Here is a 12,507-nt window from a genome sequence, read left to right as displayed (position 1 = left end):
ACACTGCAGAGGGTTGGCAGGGCCAGGCAGTGACCCTCTTTAAAAGGGGTGGGGCGATAGCCCACAATGCTGTACAGAGGCAATGAGAACTCCAATCCTGTGCCACCTCCATCAGGAGCTGCAAACGTGGGCATAGCAATGGGGAATCCATGTGCCACACAGTATTCATTCTGTCAAGGTGTCGCATAGCTCAATCCACACTGCAAGGGGAAAGCTGTCAGCGTTCTGCCCTCTACCCAAGTCAGTCAGTGCCTTTGTGCCAGACAGGTCAAACACCGCGATGGGAACTAAGTTTGCACCAACAGCATAGGGGGGGTCCTGGGAAGCCCAAGACATGAACAAAAAATTGATCTGAGTGGCCAAACATGGTAGACTTGCACCGCGCCCACGACATAGGCCTCGGCCCACAGCTTCAGCAATCCTAGGCAGGAAGCGAACTTTCACTGCACCAAGGACATAGGCCTCTGCACAAACCCTCAGCAATTGCGGGCCTACAGCGGACTCCTATGCTAGCATAGCTGTGCACGTCTCATTAGCGCTGTATTGCTCCTGTAGTTTGTCCCAATGCAGTGCCCCGGATAGTAGAGCTAACGTCAGATTAAATACAGGTGGGCTTCGGCCCACACTGCATTCCCCAGTCAGACCGGGGTTTTTAATACATAGACACAGGCAGGTACAACTCACTAATGTGAAGTCTGTGTGGACCGACAGCATGGGTGGCTCCCTGGAACCCACCGGCGGTTCATAAATATATCCCATTGCAGTGCCCAGCACAGCTGAGGTAACGTCAGGTTGAATGCAGGTGGGCTTCGGCCCACACTGCATGCCCCAGTCAGACTGGGGTTCTTTATAAGTAGACATATGCAGTTACAACTCCGTGTGGACTGACAGCATAGGTGTGTCCCAGGAAAACACCGGCGGTACATAAATATATCCCATTGCATTGCCCAGCACAGCTGACGTTACGTCCGATTAAATGCAGGTGGGCTTCGGCCCACACTGCATGCCCCAGTCTGACCGGGGTTTTTAATACATATACACTGGCAGGTACAAATCCCTAATGTGAAGTCCCTGTGGACCCACAGCATGGGTGGCTCCCTGGAACCCATCGGCGGTACATAAATGTAATCCATTGCCGTGCCCTGCTCAGCAGAACTAACGTCACATACAATACAGGTGTGCTTCGGCCCACAGTGCATGCCCCAGTCAGACTGGTAATATGTACCTTAACAGTAACCGCATTGGTGGGAATGTGGTGGCAACTGCGGACCTAGTAGCGCGGTTTTATTTAGTTGGTTTTCGGAATGTGGCCAGGATTAAGTGGGCCGTGGCGGGGGATGGTAGGGGGGCTCTCTTGTTGTGTCAGTAAAGGTGAAATTCTTGGACTGCCACCAGACGGACCAATGCAAAGGTATTAACAAAGAATGTTTTCATTGTTGGAGGAGGAGGGGGATGTTTTTGAGGCACTACGTGTCCTCTCCACGTGTCTGTGCTTATATGCACCTTAACAGTAACCGCGTTGGTGGGAAATGGCCTCGCCACCATCATGTCTTTGGGAAGCCTCCGTTTCCACACCCCAGTGACATAGCATTAGCAGCGGTATAGGCAGAGCCCAGAATTAGTAACATTTCAGCGGTAGCATTAGGGACAGGCCCCACTAACATATCACTAGCAGCATTATAGGGGGAGCACAGTATTAGTTCCATTTCAGTAGTAGTAGCAGTCCAGACAGGCCCCTGTAACAATTCCGAAGCAGCAGAATAGGGGGAGCACAGTCTTAGTTCCATTTCAGTAATAGTAGCAGTCAAGACAGACCCCAGTAACAATTCCGAAGCAGCAGTATAGGGGGAGCACAGTATTAGTTCCATTTCAGTAGTAGTAGCAGTCAAGACAGGCCACAGTAACAATTCCGAAGCAGCAGTATAGGGGGAGCACAGTATTAGTTCCATTTCAGTAGTAGTAGCAGTCAAAACAGGCCACAGTAACATTCCCGTTGCAGCAGTTTAGGGAGATAACAGTCTCTTTCACATTTCAGTAGTTGCAGTATAGACAAGGCCCCAGTTACATTTATGTAGCAAAAGTGTAGGCCAACCCCACACACCTTGCTGTAGCATGAGTGCAGGCGAAGCCCATAAAAATTACTAGGATTACACTGTAGGCGATGGCCCAAAAAAATTGGTGAACCAACAGTACTAATGTACCTCAGAAAAATTGCCCATGCCCAACCAAGAGGGCAGGTGAAACCCATTAATTGCTTTGGTTAATGTGGCTTAATTTGTAACTAGGCCTGGAGGCAGCCCAGTTAAAATAAAAATTGGTTCAGGTGCAAGTTTCAACGCTTTAATGAGAATTGAAACGTATAAACATTGTTTACAAAAGTCATATGACTGAGCCTTGTGGGCCTAAGAAAAATTGCCCGTTCGGCGTGATTACGTGAGGTTTCAGGAGGAGGAGCAGGAGGAGGAGGATGAATATAATACACAGATTGATGAAGCTAAAAGGTCCCCGTTTTTGATGGTGATAGAGAACGATGCTTCCATCCGTGGGTGCAGCCTACGTATTGTTTAGGTACCGCTGCTGTCCACTCGTGGAGAAGAGAAGTCTGGGGAAATCCAGGCTTTGTTCATCTTTATGAGAGTAAGCCTGTCGGCACTGTCAGTTTACTGGCAGGTACGCTTATCCGTGATGATTCCCCCAGCCGCACTAAACACCCTCTCTGACAAGACGCTAGCCGCAGGACAAGCAAGCACCTCCAGGGCATACAGCGCAAGTTCAGGCCACTTGTCCAGTTTGACACCCAGTAGTTGTAGGGGGCAGAGGCGTCACCGAGGACGGTCGTGCCATCGGCTACGTACTCCCTCACCATCCTTTTACAGTGCTCCCGCCGACTCAGCCTTGACTGGGGAGCGGTGACACAGTCTTGCTGGGGAGCTATAAAGCTGTCAAAGGCCTTGGACAGTGTTCCCCTGCCTGCGCTGTACATGCTGCCTGATCTCCGTGCCTCCCCTGCTATCTGGCCCTCGGAACTGCGCCTTCTGCCACTAGCGCTGTCGGATGGGAATTTTACCATCAGTTTGTCCGCCAGGGTCCTGTGGTATAGCATCACTCTCGAACCCTTTTCCTCTTTGGGTATGAGAGTGGAAAGGTTCTCCTTATACTGTGGGTCAATCAGTGTGTACACCCAGTAATCCGTAGTGGCCAGAATGCGTGTAACGCAAGGGTCACGAGAAAGGCATCCTAACATGAAGTCCGCTATGTGTGCCAGGGTACCTGTACGCAACACATGGCTGTCCTCACTAGGAAGATCACTTTCAGGATCTTCCTCCTCCTCCTCCTCAGGCCATACACGCTGAAAGGATGACAGGCAAGCAGCATGGGTACCCTCAGCAGTGGGCCAAGCTGTCTCTTCCCCCTCCTCCTCCTCAACGCGCTGAGATATAGAGATGAGGGTACTCTGACTATCCAGCGACATACTGTCTTCCCCCGCCTCCGTTTCCAAGTGCGAAGCATCTGCCTTTATGCTTTGCAGGGAACTTCTCAAGAGGCATAGCAGAGGAATGGTGACGCTAATGATTGCAGCATCGCCGCTCACTGTCTGGGTAGACTCCTCAAAGTTTCCAAGGACCTGGCAGATGTCTGCCAACCAGGCCCACTCTTCTGTAAAGAATTGAGGAGGCTGACTCCCACCACGCCGCCCATGTTGGAGTTGGTATTCCACTATAGCTCTACGCTGCTCACAGAGCCTGGCCAACATGTGGAGCGTAGAGTTCCACCGTGTGGGCACGTCGCACAGCAGTCGGTGCACTGGCAGATGAAACAGATGTTGCAGGGTGCGCAGGGTGGCAGCGTCCGTGTGGGACTTGCGGGAATGAGTGCGCAGAGCCGGCGCACCTTTCCGAGCAGGTCTGACAAGCATGGGTAGCTTTTCAGAAAGCGCTGAACCACCAAATTAAAGACGTGGGCCAGGCATGGCACGTGCGTGAGGCTGCCGAGCTGCAGAGCCGCCACCAGGTTACGGCCGTTGTCACACACGACCATGCCCGGTTGGAGGCTCAGTGGTGAAAGCCAGCGGTCGGTCTGCTCTGTCAGACCCTGCAGCAGTTCGTGGGCCATGTGCCTCTTCTCTCCTAAGCTGAGTAGTTTCAGCACGGCCTGCTGACGCTTGCCCACCACTGTGCTGCCACGCTACGCGACACCGACTGCTGGCGACGTGCTGCTGCTGACACATCTTGATTGTGAGACAGAGGTTCCGTAGGAGGAGGAGGGTGGTTTAGTGGAGGAAGCATACACCGCCGCAGATACCAGCACCGAGCTGGGGCCCGCAATTCTGGGGGTGGGTAGGACGTGAGCGGTCCCAGGCTCTGACTCGGTCCCAGCCTCCACTAAATTCACCCAATGTGCAGTCAGGGAGATATAGTGGTCCTGCCCGCCTGTGCTTGTCCACGTGTCTGTTGTTAAGTGGACCTTGGCAGTAACCGCGTTGGTGAGGGCGCGTACAATGTTGCGGGAGACGTGGTCGTGCAGGGCTGGGACGGCACATCGGGAAAAGTAGTGGCGACTGGGAACCGAGTAGCGCGGGGCCGCCGCCATCATGTTTTTGAAATCCTCCGTTTCCACAAGCCTATACGGCAGCATCTCCAGGCTGATCAATTTGGCTATGTGCACGTTTAACGCTTGAGCGTGCGGGTGCGTGGTGGCATACTTGCGCTTGCGCTCAAACAGTTGCGCTAGCGATGGCTGGACGCTGCGCTGAGAGACATTGCTGGATGGGGCCGAGGACAGCGGAGGTGAGCGTGTGTGTGTAGGCCGGGAGACGGTAGTGCCTGTGTCCTGAGAGGGGGGTTCGATCTCAGTGGCAGGTTGGGGCACAGGGGAAGAGGCAGCGGTGCAAACCGGAGGCGGTGAACGGCCTTCGTCCCACCTTGTGGGGTGCTTGGCCATCATATGTCTGCGCATGCTGGTGGTGGTGAGGCTGGTGGTGGTGGCTCCCCGGCTGATCTTGGCGCGACAAAGGTTGCACACCACTGTTCGTCGGTCGTCTGCACTCTCAGTGAAAAACTGCCAGACCTTTGAGCACCTCGGCCTCTGCAGGGTGGCATGGCGCGAGGGGGCGCTTTGGGAAACAATTGATGGATTATTCGGTCTTGCCCTGCCTCTACCCCTGGACACAGCACTGCCTCTTGCAACCTGCCCTGCTGCTGCCCTTGCCTCCCCCTCTGAAGACCTGTCCTCAGTAGGCATAGCAAACCAGGTGGGGTCAGTCACCTCATCGTCCTGCTGCTCTTCCACCGAATCCTCTGTGCGCTCCTCCCTCGGACTTACTGCCCTTACTACTACCTCACTGATAGACAACTGTGTCTCATCGTCATCGTCCTCCTCACCCACTGAAAGGTCTTGAGACAGTTGCCGGAAGTCCCCAGCCTCATCCCCGGACCCCGGGAACTTTCCAAAGGTTGGGCATCAGTCACAATAAACTCCTCTGGTGGGAGAGGAACCACTGCTGCCCAATCTGAGCAGGGGCCCGAGAACAGTTCCTGGGAGTCTGCCCGCTCCTCAGAATGTGTCATTGTAATGGAGTGAGGAGGCTGGGAGGAAGGAGGAGCAGCAGCCAGAGGATTCAGAGTTGCAGCAGTGGACGGCGCAGAACTCTGGGTGGACGATAGACTGCTGGATGCACTTTCTGCCATCAACGACAGGACCTGCTCACACTGGTCATTTTCTAATAAAGGTCTACCGCGTGGACCCATTAATTGTGAGATGAATGTGGGGATGCCAGAAACGTGCCTCTCTCCTAATCCCGCAGCAGTCGGCTGCGATACACCTGGATCAGGAGCTCGGCCTGTGCCCACACCCTGACTTGGGCCTCCGCGTCCTCGCCCGCGTCCACGTCCTTTAGGCCTACCCCTACCCCTCAGCATGGTGTATTACCAGTAGTGCAGAAACAGAACGCTGTAATTAAATGTGCCTCTTATTGGCCTGTGGTTGGAGGCTGACTTCGCTTACGAAGTTCGCTTTTTTACCCCAAATGTTTTTGGAAAGGCCCACTGCCTATATACACTGTATATGTCTTCTGTCCCTGCGTCACCACTACTGGTCCTGGAGTATGTAAAATAACTGCAGACTGTTGCACTGTGGACTGGAATACAGCGGTGATGTAACAGCCAACACAGAGCCAGGAAATAATTTTGCGCAAGCCTGCTGTAACACTTAGCTGACTGCGTATGAATTAGGAGGACAACTACACCCAGCACAGACCCAGTACACTGAGGACAGTCACAGGCAGCCCAAATAGATTTTTTTCCCCAAATGTTTTTGGAAAGGCCCACTGCCTATATACACTGTATATGTCTTCTGTCCCTGCGTCACCACTACGGCCCTGGAGTATGTAAAATAACTGCAGACTGTTGCACTGTGGACTGGAATACAGCGGTGATTTAACAGCTAACACAGAGCCAGGAAATAATTTTGCGCAAGCCTGCTGTAACACTTAGCTGACTGCGTATGAATTAGGAGGACAACTACACCCAGCACAGACCCAGTACACTGAGGACAGTCACAGGCAGCCCAAATAGATTTTTTTCCCCAAATGTTTTTGCATAGGCCCACTGCCTATATTCAATAAATATATGTCTTCTGTCCCTGCCTCACAATATATATCTTCTGTCCCTGCCTCACAATATATGTCTTCTGTCCCTGCCTCACAATATATGTCTTCTGTCCCTGCCTCACAATATATATCTTCTGTCCCTGCCTAACCACCACTACTGGCCCTGGAGTATGTATAATTACTGCAGGGCGCAATGCTCTGCACGGCCGATACACAAAAAAAAAAATATGTGCAACACTGCAAAAAGCAGCCTCCACAGTACTGCACACGGTTGGATGTGGCCCTAAGAAGGACCGTTGGGGTTCTTGAAGCCAAAAATACTCCTAACACTCTCCCTATAGCAGCTCCGGCACCAACAGCACTTTTCCTCCTCTATGTCAGAACAAATCTGTGGCGAGCCGTGGGAGGGGCCGATTTTTATACTCAGGTGACACCTGATCTAACCAGCCACTCACTGCAGGGGGGCACTGTCAGATGGGCGTTTTTTCGCGCGATTTGCGCATGCGCATGCGTCCGGCGCTTTTTTAAAACCATTGCTTTGCAATGGTATCGGACACATGAGCGCTTTTTATGCGCTCGTCCGATAAATTATAGAACAGAAATCGCAGATCGCACCTATCTGCGATCTGCGATTCCTGTTCTCTTCTCTATATGCGCTCAATGGGGCCGGCGGCAGCAGCGCCGACCCCATTGAGAACATATAGAAGACAAATCATTCTTCTCTGCCACAGCTGTAACAGCTGTGCCAGAGAAGAACGATGTTTGCCCATTGAATTCAATGGAGCCGGCAATACAGCCGACTCCATTGAAAGCAATGGGCTGCCGGCGAGCGCAGGATGAATTGTCGGGAAGGGCTTAAATATATAAGCCCTTCCCTGCAATTCATCCAGAAAAGTGTAAAAATAAAAAATATATATATATACTCACCGTGTCCCGGCAGACAGAGTTCAGAGCGGCCGGCCTGCAGTGGGTGTGAAGGGGGCGTGAGTCAGACTTGCCCCTGATTGGCTCAGCGCTCAGAGGCTAGTCTGACTCACACCCCCTTCACACCCACTGCAGGCCGGCCGCTCTGAACTCCGTCTGCCGGGACACGGTGAGTATATAGATTTTTTTTATTTTTACACTTTTCTGGATGAATTGCAGGGAAGGGCTTATATATTTAAGCCCTTCCCGACAATTCATCCTGCGCTCGCCCGCAGCGCATTGCTTTCAATAGAGTTGGCTGTATTGCCGTCTCCATTGAATTCAATGCGCTGGACAGCTCCAGCCCGTTTCTAATGAAACGCAGCTAGGAGCAGATTTTCGGGCGATTTGCGGGGATTTGTGCGCACCGGTCACGCGATTTTCGGATGCGCATCCGTCATGCGATCCGCAAATCACGTGAAAAAACACCCGTGTGAATAAGGCCTTAGAAAAGATAAGGTGGAATAAAGTAAGATTTCATAAGTTATGGTAAGATAAGATAACATATGGTAAAATAAGGATACAAAAGGCATGGTAACATAATGTAGAGTACAGTAAGATTACATGAGGTATGGTAGGATTAGAGAACATAAGGTGAAATAAAGTAGAATACAGTAATATTACATAAGGTATGGTATGATAACGTAGAGCACAGTATCATTATATAAGGTATGGTAACAAGGTAGAGTAGAGTTAGATTACATAAGGTAAGGTAAGATAAAATAAGATAAAATACAGTAAAATTACATAAGGTATGGGATGATAAGGTAGAATACAGTATCATTAAATAAGGTATGGTAACATAAGGTAGAGTAGAGTTAGTTTACATAAGGTATGGTAATATTACTTAGAATACAGTATCATTACATAATGTATGGTAACATAATGTAGAGTACAGTAGGATTACATAAGGTATGGTAACATAAGCTAGAATATAATAAGATTACATAAGGTATGGAAACATAAGATAGAATGTAATAAGATTACACTAAGGTTAAATAAGGTAGAATACAGTAAGATAACATAAGATATTCCTACATAAGTTAAAATAAGGTTATATAAGGTATTGTAGCATAAGGTAGAATATTATAAGGTTACATAAGGGATTACATGGAGTATGTTTTCATGCTGTGGCTAACTCAAAATAGACAGCGTGCAGACTTTGACTCATCTTTGGATGTGGAAATGCTAGAGAATTTTCCACATAAATTTATGAATTCATGAATGGGTCAGTGCTGCCTTTGATTGGCTAAGCGCTGTGACCAATCAGAGGCAGCTCTCAGCTGTCATTCAATAGCTGAGAGCTGCCTCTGATTGCTTACAGTGCTCAGCCAATCAGAGGCAGCCCATTCAGCAGCCAGGGATTTTAAATCCCCGCCTGCTGAATACTACTGAAAGCAGTTCAGGAGAAGAGCCGTCTGGACGCGGCTGAGCCCGGCAGCTGCAGAGAGATGAGTATAGATTTTTTTTTATTTTTTACACTTTTTTTTGGATGGTTTTCAGGGAAGGGATTATATTTGAAGCCTTCCCCGAAAATTAATACAGCGCTTGCCGGCAACCCATTGCTTTTAATAGAGCGGGCTGTATTGCCAGCTCCATTAAATTCAATGGGAGAACATCATTCTCCTCTGCCACTGCTGTCACAGCTGTGGCAGAAGAGAATGATCTTTAGTATATGTTCTCAATGGGGTCGGCGCTGCTGCCGCCGGCCCCATTGAGCACACATACACAGTTACATGCGTTCTGCGAATCGTTGTGTTCTATAATTTTCGCCGCATGTGTTTGTGCGCATGAAAAATTCACACATGTGACTGTTTGCATTGCAAAACATTGGGTCTATAAAGATGCGGATCGCAAACGCCCATGTGACTGAGCCCTCATTCTGATTATTTAGCTGATGGTAACAATCATACTATCATATTATATCAGATTTAAATGGCCACAACAGAATTGTACAATAAATTAATTTATATGTTGGCAAAATCCATGGGGAAAGAAAAAGGAGAAAAAAAGAACAAAACAAACAAAACAAAGCAAAATATTAATAATAAAAAAATGAAACTAATAATCTTTTAATATATAAAATAAATCAGTTTTTGACATTCCTGCCTGAGGGTATCCTTGTATTTAATTTCATTATCTAAAAAGCCTCTTGCTTAAGGAGCATCTTCTGGCTAATATTTTGTCTCCTTACATCTGTAGAGATTTCAATTGCATATCATTTACAATTGTGCATGTCTCCATTATGTCGTTCAATACAATGCTTGGCCGCACCAGAATGAGAAGAAATAGAAGTTTTTATGCTTCTCATGTGCTCGGCTATGTGTGTTTTTGCTTTTCTATGGTGCATCCAACATACTGTATATTACAACTGGTGCACTCTATTATATATACCAAATTAGTTGAATCACAATTGATATATTTTTTTATTTTATATTCTTTATTTTTTTGTTATCAGAGAAAGTCTCTTTTTTAGTAGCAAAAACACATGCACTACATCTTGTACTGCCACACCTCAAAAAGCCCTTTTTCCTTATTTTATCTTACCATAACTTAGGTAATGATACCATATTCTGCCTTATTTAACCTTATTTTATTTTATCTTGTCTTACCATACCTTGTATAATGATACTGTATTGTACCTATTGTTATCTTAGAGTATTTCACCTTATTTTATCTTATCTTACCATACCTTATGTAATGATACTGTAATCTACATTATCTTGCCATACTTTACACAATCTTACTGTACTCTACCTCGTGTTACCATACCTTATGCTATCTTACTGTATTTTACCTAATTTTACCTTACTTTATCTTACCTTACCATACCTTATACCAGGGGTGTCAAACTCATTTTTACCGAGGGCCACATCGGGCTTATGGTGACCTTCAAAGGGCCGATTGTAAGACAGTATAGTAAGGGCTCGTTCACACAAGCGTATTTGCGTGCATAATATGCAGTGAATAGAAGCCATTGATTTCACTGAGTTCATTCACATGATGTATATTTTCTCACAGCATGACCTATTTTGTTGTGTCCTACGCACCGCAATAGGCTATTGAAGTGAATGGGCCGCGCAAATACATGGCGAATGCACTGGAAACCGATGTATTCACTGTATATTTGCGCACCATTTCAGTGGGCCCATCTGCGTTTTTTGCGTGCCCAAATTTGTAGGCATAAGCAATTTTCGATTTCGCAAATACGCAGCGTATTTGTGCAACCGAAATACAATTACGCCTCTGTGAATGAGCCCAAATAGTGACCCCTGAAGTGGTTGCAGTAGTCATAGTGACTCTCATACTAGCCCCAGTAACAATATTGACCCCCTCAGTGGCCCCATTAGTAATAGCGAGCCCCACAGTGGCCCCATAAGTAATAGCGAGCCCCACAGTAGCCCCATTAGTAATAGTGAGCCCCACAGTGGCCCCAGTAGTAACAGGGTACCCCACAGTGGCTCCAGTAGTAATAGTAACCCCCACAGTAATATATACCCCCTCACTAGTAATAACCCCTCAGCAACATCATCCCCAGCAGTAATATTAACCCCCCATCAGCAGTAGTAATATTAACCCCTTCCAGCACCAATATTACCCCCCCCCCAGCAGTAACATTAACCCTCCACCAACCCTTATACTTACCTGCTCCCTGCAGTCAGCGCTGCTCTCCTCCTGCTCGCACTGATCCTGGCTACACTCTGACAACTGTGTGTGCGCTCGGCATGCTTCCTCCCCGAGTCCTCTCCTGTGGAACTGAAGAGCAGGGGACTCGGGGAGGAGGATCCTGGCTGCACACTGACGTCAGTGTGAGCCGGGAACAGCGGTAATAGCGCGATTATCAGCGGGGAGCTGCGGCACCCCAGCTGGTAATCGCTTCAGTGGTGAGCGGCGTCGGCACGCCGCGGGCCACACAACACGAGGCAGCGGGCCGGATTCGGCCCGCGGGCCTTGTGTTTGACACATGTGCCTTATACAATGATACTGTATTCTACCTTATGTTATCTATCCTATTTTACCTTGTGTTATCTTATGTTACTACACCCAATGTTATCTTACTGTATTTTACCTTATGTAACTTATCTCACCACACCTTATGTAATGGTACTGTATTCTAACTTGTTACCATACCTTATTCAATCTTACTGTACTCTACCTTACTTTACCTTGTTATCTTATGTTATCTTACTATATTTTATTTTACCATACGTTACATATAGAGATGAGCGAGCACCAAAATGCTCGGGTGCTCGTTACTCGGGACGAAATTTTCGCAATGCTCGAGGGTTCGTTTCGAGTAACGAACCCCATTGAAGTCAATGGGCGACCCGAGCATTTTTGTATATCGCCGATGCTCGCTAAGGTTTTCGTTTGTGAAAATCTGGGCAATTCTACAAAGTGATGGGAACGACACAGCAACGGATAGGGCAGACGAGGGGCTACATGGTGGGCTGCATCTCAAGTTCCCAGGTCCCACTATTAAGCCACAATAGCGGCAAGAGTGCCCCCCCCCCCGCACTGTCAGCGTAAAGATCGTTCTCCTCTGCCATAGCTGTAACAGCTGTGGCAGAGAAGAACGATGTTTGCCCATTGAATTCAATGGAGCCAGCAATACAGCAGGTTCCACTGAAAGCAATGGGCTGCCGGCGATCGCAGGATGAATTGTCGGGAAGGGGTTAAATATATAACCCCTTCCCTGCAATTCATCCAGAAATGTGTTACAATAAAAATATATACCGGCGTATAAGGCGACGGGGCGTATAAGACGACCCCCCAACTGTCACCTTATACGCCGGCAATACAGTGGAGCAAAGAATAAAAATCATTACTTACTTCTTCTGACGTTCTGCGGCGCTCCTGCAGGCTGTTGCTCCCTCCTGGTCCACGGCAGAGTATTGCTTTCTGGAGGCAGGGCTTGAAATCCCCGCCTCCAGAAA

The sequence above is a fragment of the Eleutherodactylus coqui genome, chromosome 1 (genome assembly GCF_035609145.1).
Source record: "Eleutherodactylus coqui strain aEleCoq1 chromosome 1, aEleCoq1.hap1, whole genome shotgun sequence".
Lineage (NCBI taxonomy): Eukaryota > Metazoa > Chordata > Amphibia > Anura > Eleutherodactylidae > Eleutherodactylus > Eleutherodactylus coqui.
The sequence above is the reverse complement of the archived record's forward strand: the minus strand, read 5'-3'. Positions refer to the sequence as shown.